A 27,524-nucleotide genomic window follows, 5' to 3' on the forward strand; every position below is an offset into this window, starting at 1 on the left:
AGGCTAAATAATGTAACATCCATCAGAAACCCTCACAAATACAAAACTACCCTTTACTTTCTGACTCACCTGCCTCTCAGCACAGACAATGTTTGTCAACGGATCTTTTCTCTTTGTGCAAGTGAAATTTAGTATGCAATTCCGCTAGCTAGCCACTGCATACTTTCAGATAGATTCACAGGTTGGGGGATGGGTGGGAACCTGCTGATCTGATTTTGCCACGATCAGCTAATGTGAAGCATTACCTCACTTTAGCCCAAATACAGATCGGATCTATTGGTAGCAGCAACAAAAGATAATCTTGTAGATATGCAATCCGAGCTTCTAATCCGTAAAATGTTACCGATCCCCAACTAAGGAAACAACTATGGTGAAAGACACAAGGATAATCAATCTATTTAGTGCAAATAGTTTATTTAGCATACACACAGAAGAACTTGAAGCTTGATTATTATTTTAACACAATTGTTAATAAAAACAAAGGATTACAGGCTAGTTACTCCTTCCTGAGGTGAAAAACATTACTTGCACATGTACTAAAACCCTCTTTTGGTAAATATGACAAGTTGTTTCTAAATGAGGCAGTGCTCAAAATGCAAATTTGTGCTGTTGGGAGCAGAAAGCGCATTCCTAAACTGTGCACATCTGCAAGCAACAGTAACATGGCATGGGGGGGCACGGAACACTTGCCCTGTGAAAACAGTGTCTGAAATTTGATCTTGTTGTTTAAATGCTCAGCAAATGTGATGAGATAAGAACAAGATTTACAGGCCTGTTTATAGAAACTGAGCGGAGCAAATGAAAACAGGACCGTTTCGACAAAGAAAAAAGTAGTTTTTAACACTGATGCTAAAATGAAACCAATGGATTGATGTGGGTGGTCTAAACACAGGAAGAGGCATAACACATGCATGCATGGACAAGTGGGGAGAAAGAATCAGAGTGACAATGAAGTCAGCGAATGGGACGTCTATTGGTGGGCTGAAGCTCTAAAAATATATACAACATATCTTGAAGAGACTGCACAAGTGCTGGCTAGCCGACACCTAAAAAAGGAATGCCCTCTTATGAAATTTGATTTAGAACATTTTAAAACATATTTTCATTACATTAGCCAGTAGGAGGCCGAAATATATTTTGAAATATGTTTGTGTTGTACCTTCTCAATATCATTCTACAGTAAAACGCATTTGTCCATAGAAGAGCAATGTACTTTGATGGATAACAAGTACATCTGTGCTTCACATGAACCTCAACACCCGCAAAAGGTGAGTCAAGGTAAGGGGTGTGATATTCAGGTGGTAACATGAAGTGTAAACTTGTTGATAGGTCAGTCCATGGGTTGCTAGATGCACAACCTGCCACAGGTGGACCCAATGAGAAAATATAGTAGGGCACAAGATGTAGGGGGCTGCATTTTCACAGTAAGTTTTTAACGTGCTTTAAAGAAAAAAAACTCAATGAGTAGTCTTGGACAAGACATGCAATACAGACCTTGCCATTTTGAAAAAACAATAGAAGTAGTTGATCACCCATACAACAATAGTACTTTGATAGAAGCTTTAATAGCCACTCTAAATATAAAATTGGCTGAACGTCAGTGCTTGAAGAGCTGGGGGCTGTCTGACACTCGCAGATCTGTATCACAATGAGACCTTCATAACTTTTGAAGCGGCACAAGAGAACTTTGGTCTGAGTCAGGGTCAATTCCTACTATATGCAAGTGTTGTTAATATAGTACTCGAGATATGGCCCATGTACCCAAAAGTCCCAACCTCATCAGCATTGTTTAGGACCCTCCTGGAATATGAGGGATATAGACACTTAGTTTCCCATATTTGTAGAGCCATGCTTGCCGATACACCTAGGAGAGCATTTAAGGTATGAGCAGCTAGGGAAGATGAATTGGCTACACCTCTAGAGGATGCCCAATGGAAGAATATCTGTGCTTTGGTCAAGCACGGGTCGTGGAATGCTCGGTTTAAACTGATACATCTTAATTATATACATTGCATATATGTCACCCCGGTACTCGTACATAAAAAAGACCCCACCAAAACAGATAGATGCCAACGATGTTGAAATAGACCTGCAACCTTCCTTCATTTAACCTGGTATTGTTCCTCTGTAAATGTTTACTGTGAATTTGTGGTCCGGAGTTTGGATTGTATTGAGGGGGTGACGGTAGACCTGAACCCAGTGGCATGTCTCTTGGGGGCTATTAGAAGTCAAAAGGGCAGGAAAATGGAATGGAAATATATGCAACTGGCCATACTGCAAGCAAAACAGGGGGTTGCCATAACTTGGATGAGCGCACAGGGACCCAGCAAACAGGGTTGGCTTCAAGATGTGAGGGAATGGGCAGTGGCAAAAGAAATGCGGCTTCGGTGGGGTAGATGGGATGAGCATGCTGAGGAAGACTTGCTGACATAGAGGGGGATCCTTCCAAAGCTAGAGGAAGTTGAGGGGCCCTTGATAGATGACATCCCATAAATTGGGGATTAATTGCTAGCAGAGACATAATATGGGGAGGACACAATGTTTCTTTATGATGTAGTATTCTGTAATCATTGATCCCATTGTATGAAATTCCTACTGTAATAGTTTATATGTTTAAGGTTTTTAATGGTACAGTGTTAATGCTGTACTGAAAGTTTAATAAAAATAAATTCTAAAAAAAAATATATATAAAATTGGCAGAGCCAGCTTGGCGAGTCAAGCATTTTGCAGTTTCGAGGCTTGATGGGTTGCTGTTATCCAATCTTGAATGTGTCCATTTCCCTGGTCTAGCTTCGCCCTCTGTTCAGTGCCTGCAACTATCCAAACTTGTTCCTTTGACTTGGAGCAGCTCCCTTTCGAGACACACATTGTTTCCCACACTAGAATAACAATTATCCTGTACATTGTGCCAAAGTACATACGCATAGATGGATACTTTTGCAGCAGCCTGGAGATGGAGGGTGGTCACTGCCTCAAAGCAGGAAATAATAAGTACAGCAGAAGAAGTACTTACAGGCTCATGTCCCCTCTCCCTAGAGCTGCATTAAAAATCTGGCACTCTGTGTTGAGAGGTATTGATCCCTGGTGTTTCATGTGTATGCAACCGCAATGCAGCTGATGCACTGAGGTAGGAGAAGAGTTAGAGCAGTGGGAACTGGAGTAGATAGCATGCTGGTAATAATATTTGTATTGAAATAGGGGTTTATTTACCAGGGATCTCTGCACGTTATTGCATGACCACGTTGCTTCATACTCCTGTCCCCATTTCAGATTCACCACTTACTCAAACTTGAATTAATCAATGGAGATTACGTGGTGTGATACTTTTTTTTTTTTTTAATCTGTTTATTAAACGCATACTGCACACAACAATACAATAGCTGTTGATTTGCGATCCATTAACACGCTTATATAAATTTACACAGCATTATTACATAACAGGGTGTCAAAGAAAAAAAAAAAAAAAAGAAAACTAATGATAATAAAGAACGAGGAAAACAAATATAAAACAACCTAAAAAGTGCAAATCCAAGAAGAACTAAGGAGGAAGGGGGAGCAGCATTCGACATGGAGGCTGTGAGTGAACTGTTTGCAGAACTAGGGCACAGGTGGTCACTTTCGGTGTCACTACTAGTTTAAGTGATCCCTCACGTTGCGAGGGGAAAGAGAAAAGAGGGAGCGCGGTTAGTATATGTGAGTAAAAGAAAGATGGCTACCACAGAGGTGTAGTATAAGTCTATGGAAATGACAGGGTGCAAGGCAGGTATGACCGCACGTGATCTGGGTATGAGCTACATACATGTGTTATCCCCTAGAGCGTGTCTAATTGTGGTGCAGAAATACCTTGCAGGGGGTGAGGTTGTTAGTAATGGGTACAGTTGAGGGTGGTTGAGTTTGGGACAGTATAATTAAAGTGTTGACGATGTTTAGGCATTATTGTAGTAGGTATGTATATTATCCTGCTTACGGGGTATATATATCGTCTCTGGCTTCAATGGCCACCACAAAAGTGTCCCAAACCTCGGGGCCGTCTTGAATGAGCCCCCTTTGTCGCAGTAAGTGGAGTGTCTGGGCTTCTGCCTGCGCACGGCTATGTAGCTCACACAGCCAGGACAGATGGGAGGGGACATGTGGGGCTTTCCAGTGCGTTGCTATTAATCGTTTGTGAGCCACGAATGCCAGGTCTATAAATTTATGTATTTGTTTATCTGTTCTGGTTCGGTGGCGTATGCCAAGTAGACAAGAGTCGGGCGTAGGCACCAGGGTATGGGTTGAGATATCTGCAGTGGTCTCTGTCACACGCTGCCAGGCCAAATTTATTGAGTGACAACTCCAAACCATATGAAAGAAGTCAGCCGCCGGTGTGGCGCATCTGGGACATGTCGGTGATGTGCTCGGATATATTCTTTGGATGCGGGCTGGAGATAAATATGAGTGGTGAAGATAATTGAATTGGGTATAACGCAGACGAGGGTTGCGGGATACTGTTTTAACCATTGCGAGAGCGGCGGCCCACGATTTTTGCGTTAATGGTGAGGGGAGGACGGAGTCCCAAAGTGCCTTCGCGTATGGCAGGGTGGTGCATATCGGCTCAAGCAATGCTTTATATAGTTTAGTTATAGTGCCCTTTGTGCTACCTATGGTGAGGATGGTAGTGAGTAATGGAGATTCCAGGGGCTCCGTGTCATTGGTGCCCCAGAGATTATGGAGTAGTCGTTTTATGGCGCTATATGTGAGAAAGGCCCCATTATGCATCATTCCAGCGGATACCATTTCCGCAAAGGTATGCATCACAGACCCAGAATATAAGTCGCCCAGTTGCAATGTGTTTATTCCACGTGTGTTATGGTACATTGAGAGGACTTGAGTGCCTGGTAGTTGGAACAGTGGTAGCAAGGGTGAGTAAGGGGGAGAAGAGGCTTTATTCTGGACGTATCTACGCCAGCAAAAGCGAGCTGCTTCTAATAATAATAGTCTAGGAGGTGTGGTGGGAGGGGTGGTTAACATTTTGAGCAGCAGTCCCTGCGGCGCTATATGTTTTTGCAACATTGCGCCTTCGACAGAGGGAGTTTCTTGAAGCCATGCGGATACCCATGATAGTTGGGCAGCTGCATAGTATCTTTCAAAGTTAGGCATACCCAGCCCACCCGACTCTTGCGGATGTTGTGTTATGGCCAGCGCCACTCTCCGTCTGTCTTTGCCCCAGAGTAAGTCAGTTAGCATTGAATGCAATTTGTTAAAGAACGAGCGTGGCAGGCACAGCGGTAGGGCAGTAAAATAATATAAGAACCTTGGGAGGATAAGCATCTTGGTTATCGCCACGCGACCCATGGGAGACAAGGGGAGTGAGCTCCAGAAAGGTATTGAGCTACGAGTAGAGCCGAGCACCCTATCAATGTTGCCTTCTTTTAAGTCTGTGATTGAGTGATAAATCTGCACTCCGAGGTATTTAAAGGTTGTATGTGACCAAGGTAGTTTATACTGTGGCAACGCCTCATAATGGTCAGCCGGGATAGAAGCGAGGGGGAAAATGCTTGATTTGGACCAGTTAACATGCAAGCCGGAGGCAAGGGCGAAGGAGTCCAGCAACTGCAATACTTCTGCCATTTAGGATGAGTGATTGCGCAGGTATATTAGGGCATCGTCTGCATACAAGGATATAATGTGATAGGTATTGGATTCCGGGATGCCCCATATGTGTGCGTAACTGCGTAGTTTAATTGCTAATGGTTCCATGGCGATAGCGAATAGTAATGGGGATAGTGGGCAGCCCTGTCTGGTGCCTCTGCCTATAGGGAATGCTTCGGAGATAACTCGGCCATTTTTAACACGGGCTGTGGGCTTAGAGTAGAGCGTTTTGATCCAATTAAGGAAACCGGAGCCAAAACCGAATGCCTTAAGTGTGCATAGGAGATAATTCCAACTGAGCGTGTCAAACGCTTTTTCAATATCTAGGGAAAGGGCCACCGCTTCCGAGTTTGTATTGCTGTGTATTATATGCAGGAGTCTTCTGATATTTAAAAAAGTGCTCCTGCCAGGGATAAAGCCGGATTGATCATGGTGTATTAAACCCGGTAAGTAGGGGAGGAGCCTATTTGCGAGTACTTTCCCTAGTAGTTTGCAGTCTGTGTTGAGTAAAGAGAGCGGCCTGTATGATTTGACATCTAGAGGATCGCGTCCTGTTTTTGGGAGGACGACTATCAATGCCTCACGCATAGAATCCGGCAATTGTAGGTTATGGTGTGCTTCGTTAAATACTTCTAGGAGTGGGTGCAGTAAGTGGGTAGCATGGGAGTTAAAATATTCTACCGGTAGACCGTCGGACCCAGGGGTTTTGTTACGTGCCATTTGTGATAGGGCTAAGCGTAGCTCGTCTATAGTAATAGGGCCGTCTAGTGTGACAATATTGTCAAGGATAAGTTGGTTTTGAGAGACCAGGTGTAGTGTGTCAGTAAGGTGTTGCTCTGAGGGATGGGGGGCGGGCGTGTAAAGAGCGCAGTAAAATGCAGAGAAGGCATCATTTATGCCTGTTTGGGTGTTAACAATGACATCAGGATTTAAGCGTATAGCGCCAATAGGAGCTGATTGTGATGGCTGTCGTGTCAGCCAAGCTAATAGCCTGCCCGACCTGTCTCCCTCAGCATGTTGTCTTGTCATGTAGTGTCTATAGTCGTGTTTGCTTAATCTGTTGTCCGCTTCCTTGTGAGCCGCTCTGAGCGAGTGCAGTGTTGTTAGTGTGAGCTCTCCGTTATCAGTCACATTTTCTGCCCTGCGGAGCTTCACTTCTAAGTCTTGTAGTTCTTTAGTAAGTGCTTTTCTAACCGCCACGGTGGCCGCGAGGTAGTGTCCGCGTATTACCACCTTATGAGCGTCCCACTCTATAGCGCGGGATGAGGTTGTATTTTTATTTGATAGAAAATAATCGGCTAAACTTTTGGCCATATCTGCTTGAAAGGGGGAGTCTAGGAGGGTTTCTGGCTGTAGTCGCCATGTTGGTATCAGAGTATGCGTGTGCCCCCAAGCCATTGTTATGCATAGAGGGTTGTGATCCGATATCGTACGTGCTAAGTACTCAGATAAGCATATTTTATGAATGACAGCTGTAGATACAAATAACATATCTATTCTGGTATGTAATTTATGCACTGGAGAGTAGAAAGAATATTCGCGGTGAGTGGGGTGGTTCACCCTCCATATATCACTCAGACCATTGTTTGATGCCCAGTGCGCCAAAGCCTGTGAGGCACGATTAGAAGGGGCTGTGACGAGTGGGGGGAATGAACGGTCTATTTGAGTGTCCAGGACACTATTGAAGTCGCCCCCCCATATACACTCCAAACTAGGATCACTTAGGTTGCCGGTAGAGAGCGTAGATAGGAAGTCGCACTGATTTACATTTGGGGAGTATAGTGCGACCAGAGCTAAGGGGGAGCCATCTAGGGTGCCTTCCAGTATCACATGCCTGCCATCTGGGTCACACTGTGTGCGAGTCAAAGCAAACGGGACCCCCGGTGCAATCCAGATGGCCACTCCGCGGGCGAAGGAGGAGGAGGTAGTGCCATGCAGTTGGCCTTTCCATTTTGAGCGTGCATTTTGAAGCGTAGACTTAGCAAAATGTGTCTCTTGTAATAACGCTATGTGTACTTGGTGTCTTTTAAGGAAAGCGTAAACCCTTTGGCGTTTCCGTGGGGTTGCCATGCCTCTGACGTTCCATGTGAGTATCTTATATTTTAAGATCCCTTGGTGTGTGTGGGTGGCCATAATGTTTTTGTGGCTATTATGGGACCAGGGGGGTCGTTGTCTTTCAGCCTCATTGTGGCATTATTTTGATGTTCAGCTGCTATAATAGATCCGGGAAGTAGTTACTGAGCTATGAGCTGCGATCCTGTTGCTATAGTGGACATATCCTATGTGTTTGCTGCTCCTTTTACAATTAAATTGCACTTGAAAAAACCAATCACCTAAAATGAAGGTGCACACTAAAACTGCATACAACAACAATTGAATTACTAACAAATAAAAAAAACAATACCGGTGGTTCCCGGCGTAAGATAATGGTCCATATGGAGCAGGGGGGGTGCCAGTGGGCAAAACTGCAGAGATGTGGGCCTACCCTGCCCAGGTCCCTTATGGTACAACAAACAAATTGCGCCAGCCGGAGGGCACCCACGGACCGCATGAAGCCACGAAGGAACAATGAGAAAAAGAGAACAACAAAAAAAAAAAAGAAAAGAAAAAAAAAAAAAAACACGTTCGGTAATCAATGAGCAACCAAAACAAGGAGGAGGCATCAGATGGCAACCGATCAACAGCAGCAGGTAGAATTTAACTACACATCAGATATCGTCCGCTGTGCGTGGTGTGAGAGGGGGACCCCTTGAGGACTCGGCAGAGTCTGAATTTATATCCTGTTCCAGTTCAATATCTGTTTGCATAGAAAGAGTAGTAGGCGAGGTGTTGACGAATCTGGATGTTGTCTGTAGGAGCCGAGAGCGTTCAGACTGTGCCTGTTCAGGTGAGGGTTTGGTACCTTGTTTTTTGCGTTGCCTGCGTCCTTGCGTGTAGGATAGTTTATTGTCATCCTGTGTACTTGCGTCTAGCGGGTCGGCTAGGCCCTTGGCATGCAGCCAAGTCCAGGCATCCTCCGAAGTAGTGAAAAAAAAGGAGCGAGTGTCGTCTTGTACCCGGAGTCTAGCTGGGAACATCAGCGCATACTTGATGTCATGTTTGCGGAGGCAAATTTTTACCCGGTAAAAGGAGTTGCGCTTTTTCTGCACTTCCGCTGTGAAGTCTGGATAAGCCGCGATCACAGAGTTTTCATAGCTTATTGGGCCAGATTTGCAGAATAACTGCAGGATGAGATCCCTGTCTCGGTAGTTAAGAAATCTTACTTTGAGAGGGCGTGGATGCGAACCAGGTGATGGGGGTCTGCCTGGAATCCTATGTGCTCTTTCATCGGAAAAGAACTTCGGGATATTGTCTTTAAGTATTGTGTCTATGAGCCATTGTTCGATAAATAGTTCAGCACTTAGGCCCTCCGTGCGTTCAGGGAACCCTACCAATCGTATGTTGTTGCGGCGGGACCTGCTTTCCGCATCTTCCGCTCTGCGTTTTAGGGAATCCACTTCTGTTGATAAATGCGTTAGTTGCAGTTGGAGGTTTTTCATAGAGCGGGGGAGAGTCGTCGCATCCTTTTCAAGCTCAGACACCCTTTCGGCCAGTGCGTGTTGATCAGCGCGAAGTATATTGAGATCTTCCGCTACCGAGCCAATTTTAGCTTCCAGGGTGGTCTTGGTATCCAGAATAGCTTGCAGTATTTTTTCGAATTGTGACGTGTGTGATTGTAAGGTGAGTTCCAGCTTCTGTAGTGTTGTTTGTGTGGTGGCGTGGTCCTCTGGGGGAGGTAAGGTAGTGTGATCCATTTTTTCTGGGGGCGCCCGTACTGTCTTTGGCTTAACCATTTGGTAGGTGCGGCGATGCTTGTGCGTTAGCACTGCGCAAGAACACACAACGGAGGTTACGGTCCCGACAAGTATCACGAAGATCTGAGAGGTGACTACAGAACAAATAACTTAGGAATTGGCGGTCCAGTACAATGACTATTTATTTGCGAGGCCAGCAATTTATGATGCCAATGGGGTTTTGTAGTGCTGATGAGGTGTGGAAGTTAGACAAGGGTTATAGATGTTCTGGGTGTATGGAATGTCAAGAGAGTAACTAACACAGTAGCAAACCACGGCCCGATAAGTGTCGCCGGGAAGCTCACCTTATGAAGTTGATCGTGCCCGGTTCACCCTTTTCGTCCGACCCTTGGATGTGCTCTTGCTACGTTGTCCTTCCTATGGTGGGGCGAGTTTCAATGCAGGAGAAGAGAAGGGTGTGCTCCTACTGGGTTGCCCTTCCTGAGGTGAAGCGAGGTTTGATGCAGAAGAAAAAAAAAAAAGAAAAAAAAAGGGGGGAGAGAAACCAGCGCAGTTCGAGCCCTCTCGTCGGTGGGGCTAGCTCTCCAGGGCCTAGTGGCTGCAGACTGATAGCAGGCAGCTCTCCAAAATGGCGGCCTCGGCCTGTGAGGCCACCCAGCAGTGTATTGTGTGCAGCTCAATGGCGTTGGCAGTTGCTCTCCGCGAGCTCGCACCTTAAAAGTCAAGTAAAAGAGGGACGGCGCCAACCGCAGGAAAACCCCGACCGGCGCCGCCTCACAAGACAATTCTCCCTGGGCCTCCCCAGGTCTGCACGTAGCCCCCGGTGGAGTCAGCAGTCTCACCATCAATATTCTATGCCGCTCCAGCGGCATTAGGAGGGAGCTGCACCGCGGATGATCGCCGCAGGCGCTCACCTCCGTAAACAGCTCCGGCCAGCCTGCTCCAGCAGGGCCCGGTCAAGAATGGGAGGCGACGCCGCGGGAAGGACTCGGCTGGCGCCGCCCCTTAAAACACTGCTCCCCGGGTCCGCTCCTCCAGCAGGGACAGCGGTCCCTTTATTTTTTAGCTCCAGCCGGCATCCGATGCAGCGCCCACCGAGCATGCAGGTCCCAAAACGGGAGCGGGCCCCAGTCGGGCGAACCCGCGACGATCAACCAGTGCCGCAGCAGTTCCAGCTTCGGGTCCGTGTGCGGCCCCCCGGCGGCTTTTCAAGCGGCGTCTGACCTCCCCGGGGGTTGAGCCAGGGCCGCTTTGAACAGGATAATTATTTGGGCCAGGGATCGGAGCTGCAGTTTAGGCTGCCGCTCCGGTCGCCATCTTCACGTGGTGTGATACTTGTACTCAATAATTTCAATCAATCAGTATTTGTAAAGCGTGGCTACTCACCCGTGAGGGTCTCAAGGTCCTCGGGGAGAGGGAAAGGGCCTCGTCTGAAGAGCTACATCTTGAGGTTCTTCCTGAAGATGGTGAGCGACGGGCTTTGTCTTAGGTGCAGGAGGAGGTTGTTCCAGCTCTTCGCTGCAGTATAGGTAAAAGATCGTCCTCCGGCTGTGGTTTTGCGGATGCAAGGGATGGTGGCCAAGGCCATCTGGGCAAAGCGGAGGGATCTGGCGGGGGTGTGGAAGGAGACAAAGTGGTTCAGGTAGGCTGGTCCTGCATTGTGTATGGCCTTGTACCTGTGGGTGAGAAGCTTGAAGGTGATTCGCTTCTCAACCGATAGCCAGTGGAGGGTCCTCAGGTGTTGGGAGATGTGTTCTATGTGAGGGAGGTCCAGAATGAGTCTGGCGGGGCGTTCTGGATGGGTTGAAGTTTTTTGATGTTCCTAGTTGAGGCGCCGGTGTACAGGGTGTTGCCGTAGCCGAGCTTGCTCGTGACTAAGGCGTGGGTGACTGTACTGCGACAGTCTGCTGGGATCCAATTGAAAATGTTCCGGAGATTGTGGAGTGTGTGCCAGCAGGAGGAGGCGACAGAGTTTACCTGGCGGGTCATGGATAGGGAGGAGTCGAGGATGATTCCTAAGTTGCGGGCGTGCTCGTTCGGCGCAGGGGGGGTGCTGAGGGATGTGGGCCACCATGAGTCGTCCCAAGCTGAGGTGGCATTCCCGAAGATAAGCTGCATCTTGTCTGAGTTGAGCTTGAGGCAGCTTTCTGTCATCCAGGTAGCAACTACTTCAATTCCCGTGTGAAAGTTCCTTTTGCCTATGTCCAAGTCTTCAGTGAGGGAAATGATGAGTTGTGTGTCATCGGTATATGACACAACGTTCATACAGTTGCTTCTGACTATGGCAGCAAGAGGGGCCATGTATGCGTTGAACAGTGTGGGACTCAGGGAGGATCCTTGGGGGACTCCACAGTGGACTCCTGTGGGTCTCGAGGTGTAGAGTGGGAGTCTGACCCTCTGCGTTCTCCTGGAGAGGAAGGAGTGGATCCATTCCAGGGCTGTTCCGCAGATTCCTATGTCATGGAGTTTGGTGCACAGAGTGCTGTGGGAGACCATGTTGAAAGCTGCTGAGAGGTCGAGGAGTATGAGTGCTGTGGTGTGGCCACAGTCTAGGAGTAATCGGATGTCGTTGGTGGCCTTGTTGAAATTCCATAGTTGTGAGTTGATTGCTTTCTCTAGTACTTTGGGGGGTAGGGTAGCAGCGAGATGGACCGGAAATCTTTCAGTTCTGATGGGTCGGCCGAAGGTTTCTTCGGGAGGGCGTATTTCGGCGTGTTTCCAGTCCTCCGGGAAGGTGCCCGTGCAGATGGCGCAGTTGATTGTGTTACGAAGCTCGGGGGCGATGGATGCACTGGCTCTGATGTATATGTGGTGCGGGCAGAGGTCTGAGGGGGCACCAGAGTGGGTGCTGTTCATAATGTTTACTGTTTCCTCTGTGGTGAGCGTGGACCATTTGTGGGTGGTCCGGGTGGGGTCTTGGTGGGTGGGTCGGTCGCAGGTTCCAGTGCCAGGTGACTTGAAGCTGTTGTAGATGTCCCGGATCTTGTGCTGGAAAAAGGAGGCGAGTTTGCCGCAGAGGTCCTGTGATGGAGAGATGCTGGTGGCTTTGGAGGGGGCATCTGGGAACTCGATGACTGAGAAGAGTTTTTTTCGAGTTGTGTGCGGAGTTGATGTGCTCCCAGAGTGCGTCCTTCCTTGCGTTCTTGATTTTTCATCGGTGGACAGCGGTTGCGGTTCTGAATGAGGCCAGGTCTTTGCTGGATTGGCTGTTCCTCCATTTTTTCTCTAAACGGCTGTGGGTACGCTTTGATTCTTGGAGTTCTGTGGTGAACCAGCTGCCCTTCTTATGTAAGCGTTTGGTTGATGTCAGCCAGAGAGGGGCTAGTGTTGTTGCATTCTCCGTTCCATGCGTTGAGTTTGCGTGCTGCTGTGTTGGCGTCGTCATAGGGGTAGGGAGGGTAGGGATTTGGCGAGCGATGAGGTGAGTTGCTCATAGGTGATTTTGTTCCATTTCCTGTGGGGGTCCTGGAGTTGCAGGTGTGGCTGCTGGGTGCGGAGATTGTGAAGTGTATGCAGCGGTGGTCGGTCCAGTCTGGGTTGGAGATAGTCTTGATGGTGATCCGGTCGCTTGAGGTGAAGATGTGGTCCAGTGTGTGTTCTGTGATGTGTGTGGGTGTGGACACCAGCTCTCTGAAGTTGAGGGTGGCCTTGAATCGTAGAGAGGGCTTGTGCACGATGGTGAGTCCTCCACCTGGGAGGGAGGGTTTCCCTCCTTAGGATGCTGTAACCGTCAGGAATGGCGAAGGCGATGTCTGGACCCGAGGTGAGGTTGGTCCAGGTTTCGGTAAGGAAGGCGATGTCGGGTCAGTTGGTGTTGATCAGGTCCCAGAGTTCGGTGGCGTGTTGTGGAGAGAGCAGATGTTCAGGAGCAGGCAGTTGATGGAGTTGTGGAGGTTGTTTGTATCTTTGTATGCAGAGTACTTTCGTTTTGTTGAGTTTGGCACTGACGTTGCAGTTCCTGCAGGTGAAAGGTCCATGGGTGTCCTTGGGGGAGAAGGTGCAACAGTTGTCGAGATGTCCAGTGTTGAGACAGAGGAGGGTCTCGGAGTCGTAAAGGAGGTAGTCCAGGGGTGGTTTAACAGAGATCCAGAGTTCCTGGCGAACGGGCTTGCCTTGGGCACGCCTTCGGCACAGCTGCACTGCAGCCGCCATTAAGAAGAGAGGTGAGGAGCAGTCAGCTGGGAGGCAGGAGGGTGGGAAAGGTGCCTCGTGGGTGGGCAGAGGAAATGGGGATAAAGGAAAAAGCACTAGGAAAAAAACGAGGGATGATGACAAAAAGCAGAAAATGCAAGAGTGAAAGAGTGACAGAGAAGAAAAGAAAAGGTCCACTTTTGTCACCTAACATCCCAAGTTAATTCAGACCTCTACCTCGCCAGACCAAACATATGTTACAAATTTATCATAACGAACGCATGTAATGTTTCTACAAAGCCAGCCTCCTAGACAGATCTTGCCCAAACATCAGTTATCTACATGCAAATGTGAAGTCACATCAAGTAACCATACCCTGAAATATCAGCTGTCCCCTCTAAAGAATACACCATCCCTTCCATACTTTACTGCATACGTGCCCACTCGTAAACACCACAGCAGCGAGCCAAGAGGAGACCTAATCTTTTTTTACTGTAAATTGTTAACACTGTCCCTGCTTCTTACGTCAAGGCAAGACCTCCCTCTCACTAAAAATCCTCCTTTATTTATCCCTCATACCATGATAACCCTCTTTTCAATCTGTCTCTTAACACTTACAGCACTGTTTGCACCTATTGCACTCTTTGCCACACTTCTTCTAACCACAGCCCTCACACTGGAACCACAAATCAACCCTGCCACCCTTCTCATTTCACCTGCACCTCTACATGTAAAACATGTTTTTACATTTCTTCAGCCCTGTTTCACTGTAATGTGTTTGTTATGGCCACACAAAAAGAATATTGAACTGTTAGGTCGATTTCTTTGCTATTCAAAGTTTTGCAGCTGTAATTTGTCAGTGCCATCTGAAAACTTTTCGTTCGATGGCATATGTTGCTGCAGATACACATGTTTGGCACAGTCCGCTGCCTGGTGTTGGGCTCGGAGTATTACAAGTTGTTTTTCTTCGAAGAAGTCTTTTTGGTCACGGGACCGAAGGACTCCTCCCTCCTCGGCTCCATTGCGCATGGGCGTCGACTCCATCTTAGATTGTTTTTTTCCGCTGTCGGGTTCAGACGTATTCCTTTTCGCTCCGTGTTTCGGTTCGGAAAGTTAGTCAGAATCTCGGAAGAAAGCGTCGGTATTGTTCCGTTCGGTATCGGGATAGTTAGGTACATCGACACCGATCATCGGAAGACTTTGGGGTAGTTTCGATCCCCCATCGGGGCCTGGTCGGCCCGACCGCGTGCGACATCGAAGCCGATGGAACGGACCCCGTTTCGTTTCTGCCCAAAATGTCACAGTAAGTATCCTTATACAGATCAGCACTTGGTCTGTAACTTGTGCTTGTCCCCCGAGCACAAGGAGGATACCTGTGAAGCCTGTCGAGCCTTCCGGTCCAGAAAAACACTCCGGGACCGAAGAGCCAGGCGTCAACAAATGGCGTCCACGTCGACAAAACAACGTTTCGACGAGGAAGAGGAAACATTCTCGGTTCCGGAATCAGAATCCGGAGACTCCGACGTCGAACAACAGCAACAAACTGTGAGTAAGACGTCAAAGTAAATCCATCGACAAACCGAAAGCCCAGGGGACGCCACTGCCAACAGGCCATGGCTCGACCCATAAAGCAGGCGACCCGTCGAAGGCGCCGAAAAAGGGCACGCCCATAGCGAAGACACCCGACTCCGGTCGAGGGACCGCCATGGAGCAACCTCGGAGCCGAGAAAGCGGCTCCGAGAGACAAAAACAAGATACCGGCACCGAAAAACATCGGCACCGAGAATCCATGCCGAAAGGAACAAAAATTCTGTTGGTGCCGAAACCGAAAAAAGATTCTCTCTCGGCGCCGAAAAATACCACACCTTCATCCTACTCAGAGGAACAAGGAATAAGTGGCCAAATGCACAGATTTGGACAAGAGCTCCAAAGTGTAGAATCGGACTACACACAAAAGAGACTGTACATCCAGCAAGACACAGGGAAGATATCAACCCTTCCCCCAATCATGAGGAAAAGAAGGATCGGACTTCCAAAGGATGACGCACAACCACAAGCCAAAGTGGTTAAAAAAGTCACGCCTCCGCCCTCTCCACCACAGGCATCGCCGGCACAAACACCGCCACAAATGCACTCACAGGCGCAAACTACCATAAGTCATGACGATCAGGATCAAGACGCTTGGGACCTGTATGACACCCCAGTGCCGGACAATGATCCCGAGTCATACCCCACAAAGCCGTCACCGCCAGAGGACAGTACCTCATACTCGCAACTGGTGGCTAGGGCAGCACAATTCCACAATGTCCAACTGCATTCCGATCCTATAGAGGATGATTTTTTATTTAACACCCTCTCGGCTACACACAGCCAATATCAATGTCTCCCAATGCTACCAGGGATGTTACGGCACGCAAAACAAATTTTTGAAGAGCCCGTAAAATCAAGAGCCATCACCCCAAGGGTGGATAAGAAATACAAACCACCACCCACAGACCCAGTGTTTATTACTTCGCAGTTACCACCTGACTCCGTGGTAGTAGGGGCAGCTCGCAAGAGAGCAAATTCACATACATCTGGCGACGCCCCACCTCCGGACAAAGAAAGCCGAAAATTTGATGCGGCAGGGAAAAGAGTAGCATCACAGGCAGCCAACCAGTGGCGCATCGCAAATTCACAAGCGCTGCTGGCCAGATATGACCGCGCACACTGGGACGAGATGCAACTTCTCGTAGACCATCTTCCCCAGGAATACCAAAAAAGGGCGCAGCAAATAGTGGAAGAGGGACAAACGATCTCAAACAATCAAATCCGCTCTTCACTAGACGCAGCCGATACTGCAGCAAGAACAGTCAACACTGCTGTCACCATAAGGAGACACGCTTGGCTACGCACTTCAGGCTTCAAACCTGAAATCCAGCAGGCTGTCCTTAATATGCCCTTCAACGAGAAACAACTGTTTGGCTCTGAAGTGGATACAGCCATTGAAAAACTTAAAAAGGACACAGAGACGGCCAAGGCCATGGGCGCACTCTACTCCCCGCAGAGCAGAGGCTCTTTCAGAAAAACTCCATTTAGAGGGGGGTTTCGTGGCCAACCCACAGACACCACCAGCCAACAAACAAGAACCACACCATATCAGGGTTCCTTCCAAAGGGGAGGTTTCAGGGGATATCGGGGGGGGTCAATTCCCAAGGAGTAGGGGAAGATTCCAGACTCCAAAAACACCTCCACCTAAACAGTGACTTTCAAGTCACGCAACCCCTTCACTCAACACCAGTGGGGGGAAGACTAAGCCAATTCTACCAATCTTGGCAACAGATTACAACAGACAATTGGGTATTAGCAATAATCTAACATGGCTATTGCATAGAATTCCACAACTTCCCACCAAACATCCCCCCCAAAACACGCAAAATGTCACCACAACATTTAGAACTTTTAGGACTAGAAGTTCAAGCACTACTGCAAAAGGATGCAATAGAGTTAGTACCAGTACAACAAAAAAACACAGGAGTTTACTCCCTGTACTTTCTAATTCCAAAAAAAGACAAAACATTAAGACCAATATTAGATCTCAGGACACTAAATACCTACATCATATCGGACCATTTTCACATGGTCACACTACAAGACATCATTCCACTGCTCAAACAGCAAGATTACATGACCACATTAGACCTAAAGGATGCGTACTTTCATATACCAATACACCCTTCTCACAGAAAGTACCTACGGTTCGTATTCAAAGGAATACATTACCAATTCAAGGTGTTGCCATTCGGAATAACAACTGCACCAAGAGTGTTCACAAAATGTCTAGCAGTAGTAGCAGCACACATCAGGAGACAACAGATACATGTGTTCCCTTACCTAGACGATTGGCTAATCAAGACCAACACAGTAAAAAAATGCGCAAACGACACCACATTTGTCATACAAACCCTTCACAAACTGGGGTTTTCCATCAACTAAACAAAATCACACCTAGAACCGTGTCAAACACAACAATATCTAGGAGCAACCATCAACACATCAAAAGGAATTGCCACTCCAAGTCCACAAAGAGTGCAGGCATTCCACAAGGTAATAAGTGCTATGTTTCCAAACCAAAAGATACAAGCAAAATTTGTGCTAAAACTTCTAGGCATGATGTCATCATGCATAGCCATTGTCCCAAACGCAAGACTACACATGCGACCCTTACAACAGTGTCTAGCATCACAATGGTCACAAGCACAGGGTCAACTTCAAAATCTGGTGTTGGTAGACCGCCAAACATACCTCTCGCTTCTATGGTGGAACAGCAAAAATTTAAACAAAGGGCGGACATTTCAGGACCCAGTGCCTCAATACGTTATAACAACAGATGCTTCCATGACAGGGTGGGGAGCACACCTCAATCACCACAGCATTCAAGGACAATGGGATATACACGAAACAAAATTTCATATCAATTACCTAGAACTGTTAGCAGTATTTCTAGCGTTAAAAGCCTTCCAACCCATAATAACACACAAATACATTCTTGTCAAAACAGACAACATGACAACAATGTATTATTTAAACAAACAAGGAGGAACACACTCAACACAATTGTGCCTCCTAACACAAAAAATTTGGCAGTGGGCGATTCACAACAACATTCGCCTAATAGCACAATTTATTCCAGGAATACAAAACCAACTAGCAGACAACCTTTCGCGAGACCACCAACAAGTCCACGAATGGGAAATTCACCCCCAAGTTCTGAACAAGTACTTTCAAATTTGGGGAACACCCCAGATAGATTTGTTCGCAACAAAAGAAAACTCAAAATGCCAAAACTTCGCATCCAGGTACCCACACCGCGAATCACAAGGCAATGCTCTATGGATGAGTTGGTCAGGGATATTTGCGTACGCTTTTCCCCCTCTCCCTCTCCTTCCATATCTAGTAAACAAGTTGAGTCAAAACCAACTCAAACTCATACTGATAGCACCCACATGGGCAAGACAACCTTGGTATACAACTCTACTAGACCTTTCACTAGTACCGCATGTCAAACTACCCAACAGGCCAGATCTGTTAACACAACACAAACAACAGATCAGGCATCCAAACCCAGCATCATTGAATCTGGCAATTTGGCTCCTGAAATCCTAGAATTCGGACACTTAGACCTCACACAAGAATGCATGGAGGTCATAAAACAAGCTAGAAAACCTTCCACTAGACACTGCTATGCATCTAAGTGGAAAAGATTTGTTTACTACTGCCATGCCAATCAAATACAACCATTACATGCCTCTACTAAAGACATAGTAGGATACTTACTACATTTGCAAAAAGCAAATCTCGCTTTTTCATCTATAAAAATACACCTCGCAGCAATATCTGCTTACCTACAAACTACTCATTCATCGTCTCTATTTAGAATACCAGTTATTAAAGCATTCATGGAAGGGCTAAAAAGAATTATACCACCAAGAACACCACCAGTTCCTTCATGGAATCTTAACATCGTCTTAACAAGACTCATGGGTCCACCTTTCGAACCCATGCATTCCTGTGAAATGCAATATCTAACCTGGAAGGTCGCATTTCTCATTGCAATCACATCCCTCAGAAGAGTAAGTGAAATTCAGGCATTTACCATACAAGAACCATTTATTCAAATACACAACAATAAAATAGTTCTAAGAACAAATCCAAAATTTCTGCCAAAAGTAATCTCACCATTCCATTTAAATCAAACAGTAGAATTGCCAGTGTTCTTCCCACAACCAAATTCTGTGGCTGAAAGGGCACTACATACATTAGACATCAAAAGAGCACTAATGTATTACATTGACAGAACAAAGCTAATCAGGAAAACAAAACAACTGTTCATAGCTTTTCAAAAACCACACATAGGAAATCCAATCTCTAAACAAGGCATTGCTAGATGGATAGTCAGATGCATTCAAACATGCTATCTTAAAGCCAAAAGAGAATTGCCTATTACACCAAAGGCACACTCAACCAGAAAGAAAGGTGCTACAATGGCCTTTCTAGGAAACATTCCTATGAGCGAAATATGTAAGGCTGCAACCTGGTCTACGCCTCATACGTTTACTAAACACTACTGTGTAGACGTACTAAATGCACAACAAGCTACAGTGGGCCAAGCTGTACTAAGAACATTATTCCAAACTACTTCAACTCCTACAGGCTAAACCACCGCTTTTAGGGGAGGTAACTGCTTTCTAGTCTATGCCAAACATGTGTATCTGCAGCAACATATGCCATCGAACTGAAAATGTCACTTACCCAGTGTACATCTGTTCGTGGCATTAGTCGCTGCAGATTCACATGTACCCTCCCACCTCCCCGGGAAGCCTGTAGCCGTTTAGAAGTAGATCATAAATCTTAAACATCTGAACATTTGTAAATAATTATTAGAAACTCTTATCGTACATACATATTCACTCCATTGCATGGGCACTATTTATACCAAACAACTCCATCCTCACCCTCTGCGGGGAAAACAATCTAAGATGGAGTCGACGCCCATGCGCAATGGAGCCGAGGAGGGAGGAGTCCTTCGGTCCCGTGACCAAAAAGACTTCTTCGAAGAAAAACAACTTGTAATACTCCGAGCCCAACACCAGGCAGCGGACTGTGCCAAACATGTGAATCTGCAGCGACTAATGCCACGAACAGATGTACACTGGGTAAGTGACATTTTCATTCTGTCAGTGCCGCATTCTGTATGTTCTGTGATCTAAACAGAGTAACCTTCTGAGTTGGTATTTGGCCCAATACTGTGCCCCTCATTACGAGTTTGGCGGTCTTTTGGCAAGAAGGCTGCGCTGGCGGCTGCCAAAAGACCGCCAGTGATGGTGGTATCTTGACCACCATATTACGAGTCACAAAGTGAAGACTGCCCAAATACAGCCACAAATCTGACACCTCCAGGCCAACTGTGGGCGGGGGAGAGACTGTCCCACCACCAACCCGCCACGCCGATAACATTCCACCCTCCATATTACTACCCACAAATAAGCGCATCGGTCATTGCACAGCGGAAAACCATTGGCGGTGCAAACTACTGCGCACAAAAGGTCACCACCACCAGAATTCAACACCACATTGGTCAGCATGAATACCCCACACCTGACACGCATACCTACAGTACACACACCCACCCCACCACTATAAAACACATACCCACACAACCCACAATCCCTTGCAGCTACTACCACACACAAAGATACTGACAGCACACAAAAAGACTTATTTAGCACTTTCACACTATAGGAACAGACACATCTCACGCAGTACACAACACACACATCACAACTGCAAACACTGCAACACACCTGCACACCTAAATAATCACACCACACCCACCATCAATCCCCAAACACCACACCCTTGCGCACAACCTCCCCCCCCAAACCACTACACCACCACCATCTCCCCACAAAAGCACCCACACTTCACCGATGAAGAGTTGAGGGTCATGGTTGATGAAATTGTCAGGGTAGAGCCACAACTATTTGGAGCACAGGTCCAGCAAACATCCATTGCCAGGAAAATGGAGTTATGGCGTAGGATTGTTGACAGGGTCAACTCAGTGGGCACCCATTCATGCACAAGAGAGGACATAAGGAAGAGGTGGAACGACCTTAGGGGGAAGGTGTGTTCCATGGCATCACGTTATCAGATTGCCATTAACAAGACTGGCGGTAGGACCCACCTCCTCCCCCTGAGTTCACATTGTGGGAGGAGAAGGTCTTGGACATACAGCATCCAGAGGGCCTGACTGGAATCATTGCAGGACTTGACAATGGTAAGTAAACAACACTTTCCAGGCACCAAGCACTCCTGGACAGCATGCATCCACACCACCCTATCTCTTCCCAGTCCACCCTATCTCACACTTTTGTCCTCCTTCCCCCCCCCCAATCACCACACGCCCCTCCCCTGCATGCCACACCACCCAACTCCCACTATCCCCACACAGTTCCTCTCTAGTGCACGGATACCAGTCATAATGCCAAACACCACAACTCCCACAGTGTATCTCTCCCTACACATCAAAAGATGACAGTTCCACTTCAAGGTAGAACACCTGCACTGAAAACCATAGCATATGCAACACCAACTGGATGCTTCGACTGTGTTCCTCTACATAGCAATGCCATCTACTATCCTCAACGGAACATGGAAACAAAGTCACAATCAGTCACCCGCAAACAATGTCTGCAGTGCTGCATCTGTCATTGCCATCACTGAGAAGCAAGTCAAACTACTCCATGCATCAGATGATGATACGAACGAGTACATCTCCACAATGTAACTCTCTCCCTTTCCATCCACAGGTACCCCTGCCACTACCACCCTGCAGAGGATGCCAGAGACAGACCGCCCTCCCCAGGATGAAGGCCCTAGTGGATGTCTGGACATTGAAGACTTGCCTGGCCCACATGGGACAACTGGTCAGTTCACCAGCCCCACCATGGACACATCAGAGTCCCGCGCCGCAGTGGCTACAACACCACAGCCAACCCTGCATCCCCAAACATGTGTCCCAAAGATTATTCAGTCAGCAGTGTGCCCCACAGTACTGGGACCAGAGTCAAGCCCACACACCCAAGACAATGAAGGTCCTGGTGTCACTGGGAGTGGGCACACTGTGCCAGGGGCACAGGCACAGAGGGGCAGTGGAAGGGGACCTGTGGCCCAAGGGATGAGGCACCCACGGCAAACGACTGGCCAGGAGGCTATCTCCCAAGTCCTGGGAGCATACCACCAGTCCCAGGACAAGATGGGCCAGATCCTTGCAGGAGAACCAGGGGCTGCAGAGGGAATACCACCAGGAGGCCGTGCAACAGTGGCAGACCCTCAATGCCACCATGGCCTCCATTGTAGGGGTGCTCAAGGAACTCAATACCATCTTTCCTGTGACCTCCACCCACCAGCAGGCCCCTTTCACTAGCCACATTCCAACCAAGCCCTCCGCTTCTGCAGCAGCTAGTGGAATGGAGGCCCTGTCAGAGGACCCGCAGATCACCAGCACCCCTCCCTCTGTAGCTGAGGAACCCACACGCGAGGTCGACCATCCAGACATCATGCAGGACCTGATGCCAAGACCTAAACCACTACCAGGAAGTGACCCTCTTCTGAATATTTTCCCTTGTGTGCCACTGGCACACTCTGACTGTCCACTGTCATGTCTCCATTTCCCATGGCCCCTTGGATACTGGTCCTGGACTACCTACAGCTGGGACAACTGCTCTGATGATTTCACCAACCATGACCCCACTCATCACCTATTGCACTTGCGAATCACATTAAACACCTTTGAGCACAGCTACTGCCTACGTGTCTTTATTTAAACAGTATGATTTTATTTTGTACAACATGTCATAAGTCAACCCATTGTCTTGCAAAATTCTGTAAGATTGACAGAAGGGGTAGCAAAATGGAGGAAGGATGATAGTAGAGTAGACATCTTATGGATACATGTGTCAAGGGAGCCACCAGGCAAGGCAGGAACTACAGTTGCACCCCACAAATGGCCTGCAAATAGACCAAGACAGGGACAACTATCATGATGGGAGTCAATCAGCACACATGCAGTACAGTGTCGAGCTTCCTAGTGTGATTTGACAAGTGGAATCTCAAACCATATTTCCATGGCAGATCCACATTTCCTAGACATCCATACCCAATGGTCCTTCCCTCACAGCTGACAAAACTCAGCTAAAGGCATATTCCACAGACAGTAAAAGTTAGGTTATACATTCTCCCATTGTGGACTGTGAGGAAAATTAGCAATACTGATGACACCACTATGTTTGGCACTTCAATTGCAGTTGGCATAGCATTACAGGGAACATACAACTTGGACAATACTTTGCAGATGTGATGCTACACAAAAGCAGAGTGAAAATAGCACTGACATTTGAACAGTAACATCTCCCCTGATGGGGAAATGCCCTCCCCGTCAAGACCCACACAGAGGGATAGCTGCATTCAACACCTCCTCTGTTGACACACACCATGAGGGGCTACCTCACAAGGCAGACAGGAGTACAGGTCACATAAAACCGTTTATACATACAAGTTTCTCATTGGAAGTATTGGTGGATCAAGTCTGCTATAGAGTCAGGTGCATCCTCATCATCTGCCTCCTCATCACTTTTGAGGTCACCATCATCAGCCATTGTCCATTTGCCACCTCCTCTATATCTAGTAATGGGATGTGACATCTCAGGTCCTGATTGTGTAGCATGCAGCAGGCAACAACTATCTGGCAGACTTTTAGTGGATTGTAGAGCAGGGCACCTCCGGAGATGTGTAGACACCAGAATCTGGCCTTCAGTAGCCCGAACGTCCTCTCGATGACATATCTCATCCTGCTGTGGGCCTCATTGAAATGGTTTTCACAATCTGTAGTAAGATATCTCACAGGTGGCAGCAGCCAGGGAAGGTTAGGATAGCCAGAGTCACCTGTTTGCACAAAGGTTGGACCCATCTCACTACCGGTAGGGACACATGGCAGAATGTGAAGAGGTGAGATTACAGGGGCACACATATTATTGGATACATACAGATGAGCCAGGCCCTGTCCCTCTGTAGTTGTGCCATCATGTGTGGGACGCTGCTGTTCCTCAGAATGTAGGAGTCATGCACAGAACCAGGGAACTTGGCTGTAACTTGGGAGATATATTGGTCAGCGAGACACACCATGTGGACATTAATGGAGTAAAAGTTTTTCCGGTTCCTGTACACTTGTTCATTTCTCCTGGGAGGAACCAAGGCAATGTGGGTGCCATCTATGGCCCCTATCACATGAGGGATATGTGCCATATCATAGAAGTCAGCTTTAACAGTGGCCAAATCCGCACGTTGATGGAAACTGATGTAGCTGGGCAGGTGTTTGAGTTAAACACACAGTACATCCTTCAACACAAGACTGGACATCAGCTGTGACATTCCTGCTGCCAAGCCCACTGTCATCTAGAACGACCCTGAAGCAAGGAAGTGAAGCACAGACAGCACATGTACTGTGGGAGGGACAGCGACGACGTATGGCAGGCAACTGATATGGCTTCAAATGGGTACACAGCTCCATGAAGGTCTGACGGTTTAGATGACATGTGTCTGACATGTATGACGTGCCTCACTTCCATGGTAGCAAAGTCGACTAGGGGCCAGTACACAGGGGCATGTCTCCTCACTAATGCATGGTATCTGGGAATAGGAGAGAGGATAACCCGAAAGTTGATGTCTTGAATGTGTCGACATAGTCAGTCTATGCAGTTGTCACTATTTTTCATCCATGACGCACCTAGAATTCACCTGCAATTCACTAACTACATGTAAAATGGCAGCCGCCTGTCCTGCATGCACAGGACAGATGGAAGTGACCTAATTCCACCGGCGTTAGTCGTCATGGCGATAGGTGGTCTCAACCGCTGTTCAACTCATTGGATAACATTGTTGCCTATGGGAGACTGGGGCCAATGGTAATCACTGCTGGTAGTGACAGTCATGTACTTGGCGGCTGTGACTACCATTTTCTGTAGCATAACTTACTTGACTCCTGACACTCCTGCAAGCAAGACCTCCACTGCGTGGGCTGCTGTGTACTCACTCTGGGAGCCAGAATGCCATGTCCTGCAGGAGATAGGGCCCCAGCCTTCACCCGGAAACAGCTGGAGATGCTTCTGGATGGGGTCCTACCCCTGTATGGACAGTTGTATGGGGCACCAGAGCAGCAGGTGAGTCTTATGTCACTGTCCTGTTTGATAGTGATGTGTGTGAGGTTGAAAGTGGTTGGGACAAGTTAGACAGAGTAGATGCATGAAGATGGGTGAGGATTTGGAGCGTTAGCTGTGTGAAGTCACGTTAGTGTGGCCATGAGATGTCTGATCTGTGATATCAATCAATCAGGGGATTTGTATAGCACGGCTAATCACCCGTGAGGGTCTCAAGGCATTGGGGGAAGGAAGGGGAGTGGGGAGGAAGGATCATTCAAAGAGCCAGGTCTTGATGTCCTTCCTGAAATGAGACAGGGTGGGGGATTGCCTGAGGTGAATGGGGAGGGTGTTCCAGGTCTTGGTGGCGATGTGGTTGAAGGATCTTCCTCCTGCTGTGGTTTTCCGGATGCGGGGGACCTTAACGAGGGCCTGGTGGGTGGAGCGGAGTTGTCTGGCGGGAATGTAGAAGGCGAGTCTGTGGTTGAGGTAGGCTGGTCCAGGATCGTGTAGGGCCTTGTAGGCATGGGTCAGGAACTTAAAGGTGATTCTCTTGTCGATAGACAACCAGTTTAGGTCTCTTAGGAGGGCGTTGGCGTGGCTGTGTCGTGGGGCATTCTTCATGAGCCAGGCAGAGGTGTTTTGGATGCGTTGTAGCCTTCTCCGGGTATTGGCGGTGGTTCCAGCATAGAGAGCATTGCCGTAGTCGAGTCAGCTGCTGACGAGGGCCTGGGTGACTGTCCTTCTGGTTTTGGTGGGGATCCATTTGTAGATCTTTTGGAGCATGCTCAGGGTGTGGAAGCAGCTCGATGAGACAGAGCTCACCTGTCGGTCCATTGAGAGCAATGAGTCTAAGGTGACGCAGAGGTTGCGGGTGGGGCTGGGGGCGTTTCCGACTGCAGAGGGCCATAATGAGTCGTTCTAGGCGGATGGTGTTGAGCCGAGGATGAAGACTTCTGTTTTGTCCGAGTTCAGTTTGAGGCAACTATCTTTCATCCAGGTGACGACTGCTTTCATTTCTTCGTGGAAATTGTTTTTGGCGGTAGTCGGGTTGTTGGTGAGGGAGACTATCATTTGGGTGTTGTTGGCGTAGGAGACGATGTTGAGTTCATGGCTTCTGACAGTGGCGGCTAGTGGGGTCATGTAGAGGTTGAAGAGGGTGGGACTCAGCGAGGATCCTTGGGGGACCCCGCAGCTGATCTTGGTGGCTTCTGAGAGAAAGGGGGGGGGAGTCGGACCCTCTGTGTTTTTCTGGTGAGAACGAGGAGAGTCATCACAATGCTGAGTCTCGGATGCCGGCATTGTGGAGGCGGGTGCGTAGTGTGTCGTGAGAGACTGTGTCGAAGGCAGCAGACAGATCCAGGAGGATGAGGGCGACGGTTTCGCCTCGGTCAAGGAGGGAGCAGATTTCGTATGTGTGTGGTGGTGAGGAGGGTGGTCTCTGTGCTATGGTGGCATCTGAATCCTGACTGAGAGGGGTTCAGGATGTTGTTGGTTTCTAGGAAAGCGGGGAGCTATTTGTTGGCTGCCTTCTCAATTACTTTGGCGTGGAAAGGGGAGCAGGGAGATGGGCTGATAGTTCTTTAGGTCTGTTGGGTCGGCAGTGGGTTTCTTCAGTAGAGGTTTGATCTCTGTGTGTTTCCATCTCTGGGAAGGTGGCAGATTCGAAAGAGCGGTTGATGGTATGCTGGAGTTTGGGTGCGAGGATGTTGCTGGCTCTGTTGAAGATGTGGTGAGGGCAGGGGTCGGCGGGAGCTCCTGTCCACCGCTGTTCCTGTGATGCCATTCTACATGACTTTCTCCTTCTGTCTGTCTCACCCATGCAGGTCAGTGCCCATCAGAAGGAGGGGATTTGGCGTGCAATCGCCGAGCATGTGCGGACCCTGGGGATCCATAGCCAGCGGAGCACCCACTGCAGAAAGCGGTGGGAGGACCTGAGACCTGGGCACGTATGACCACAGAGGCCCAACTATGGATGTCCTCCCAACAGGGGAGGGGTGCCCATTGAAGCCTGCCCCTCTCCCCAATTGGCCCGCATTTTGGGGGTGGCCTACCCTGAGGTAGATGGGCACTTGAGGGCAGAACAGCTGCCTTGTACCTTATGTGTAGATAGGCACCTTGGGCCCAGATGTTACTGTGCACATTTTTAATGGATTATTGGGCATGTTACCTACCCATGCAGGATTCTGTTGTGTAAGGAGTACTGGATATGTCAATATAAACGACCATGAGAATGTGC

The 27,524-nt window shown here is 48.1% G+C and overlaps 1 protein-coding gene across 2 annotated transcripts in view; it reads left to right on the forward strand.

Moving 5' to 3' along the window:
* The window catches only part of ZDHHC20 (zinc finger DHHC-type palmitoyltransferase 20), a 309,510-nt gene that overhangs the window by 253,391 nt on the left and 28,595 nt on the right, over window positions 1-27,524 (forward strand). Inside the window, exon 13 of one of the 2 annotated variants that reach the window (XM_069202258.1) lies at window positions 21,902-21,972. The exons of the other annotated variant lie outside the window; for it this stretch is intronic. The gene's annotated coding sequence lies outside the window, so the exon portion shown is untranslated. Of the gene's footprint in view, window positions 1-21,901; window positions 21,973-27,524 lie in introns of those variants that run through there. 2 annotated transcript variants of the gene reach the window in all.

Source organism: Pleurodeles waltl, chromosome 8, assembly GCF_031143425.1.
Source record: "Pleurodeles waltl isolate 20211129_DDA chromosome 8, aPleWal1.hap1.20221129, whole genome shotgun sequence".
NCBI lineage: Eukaryota > Metazoa > Chordata > Amphibia > Caudata > Salamandridae > Pleurodeles > Pleurodeles waltl.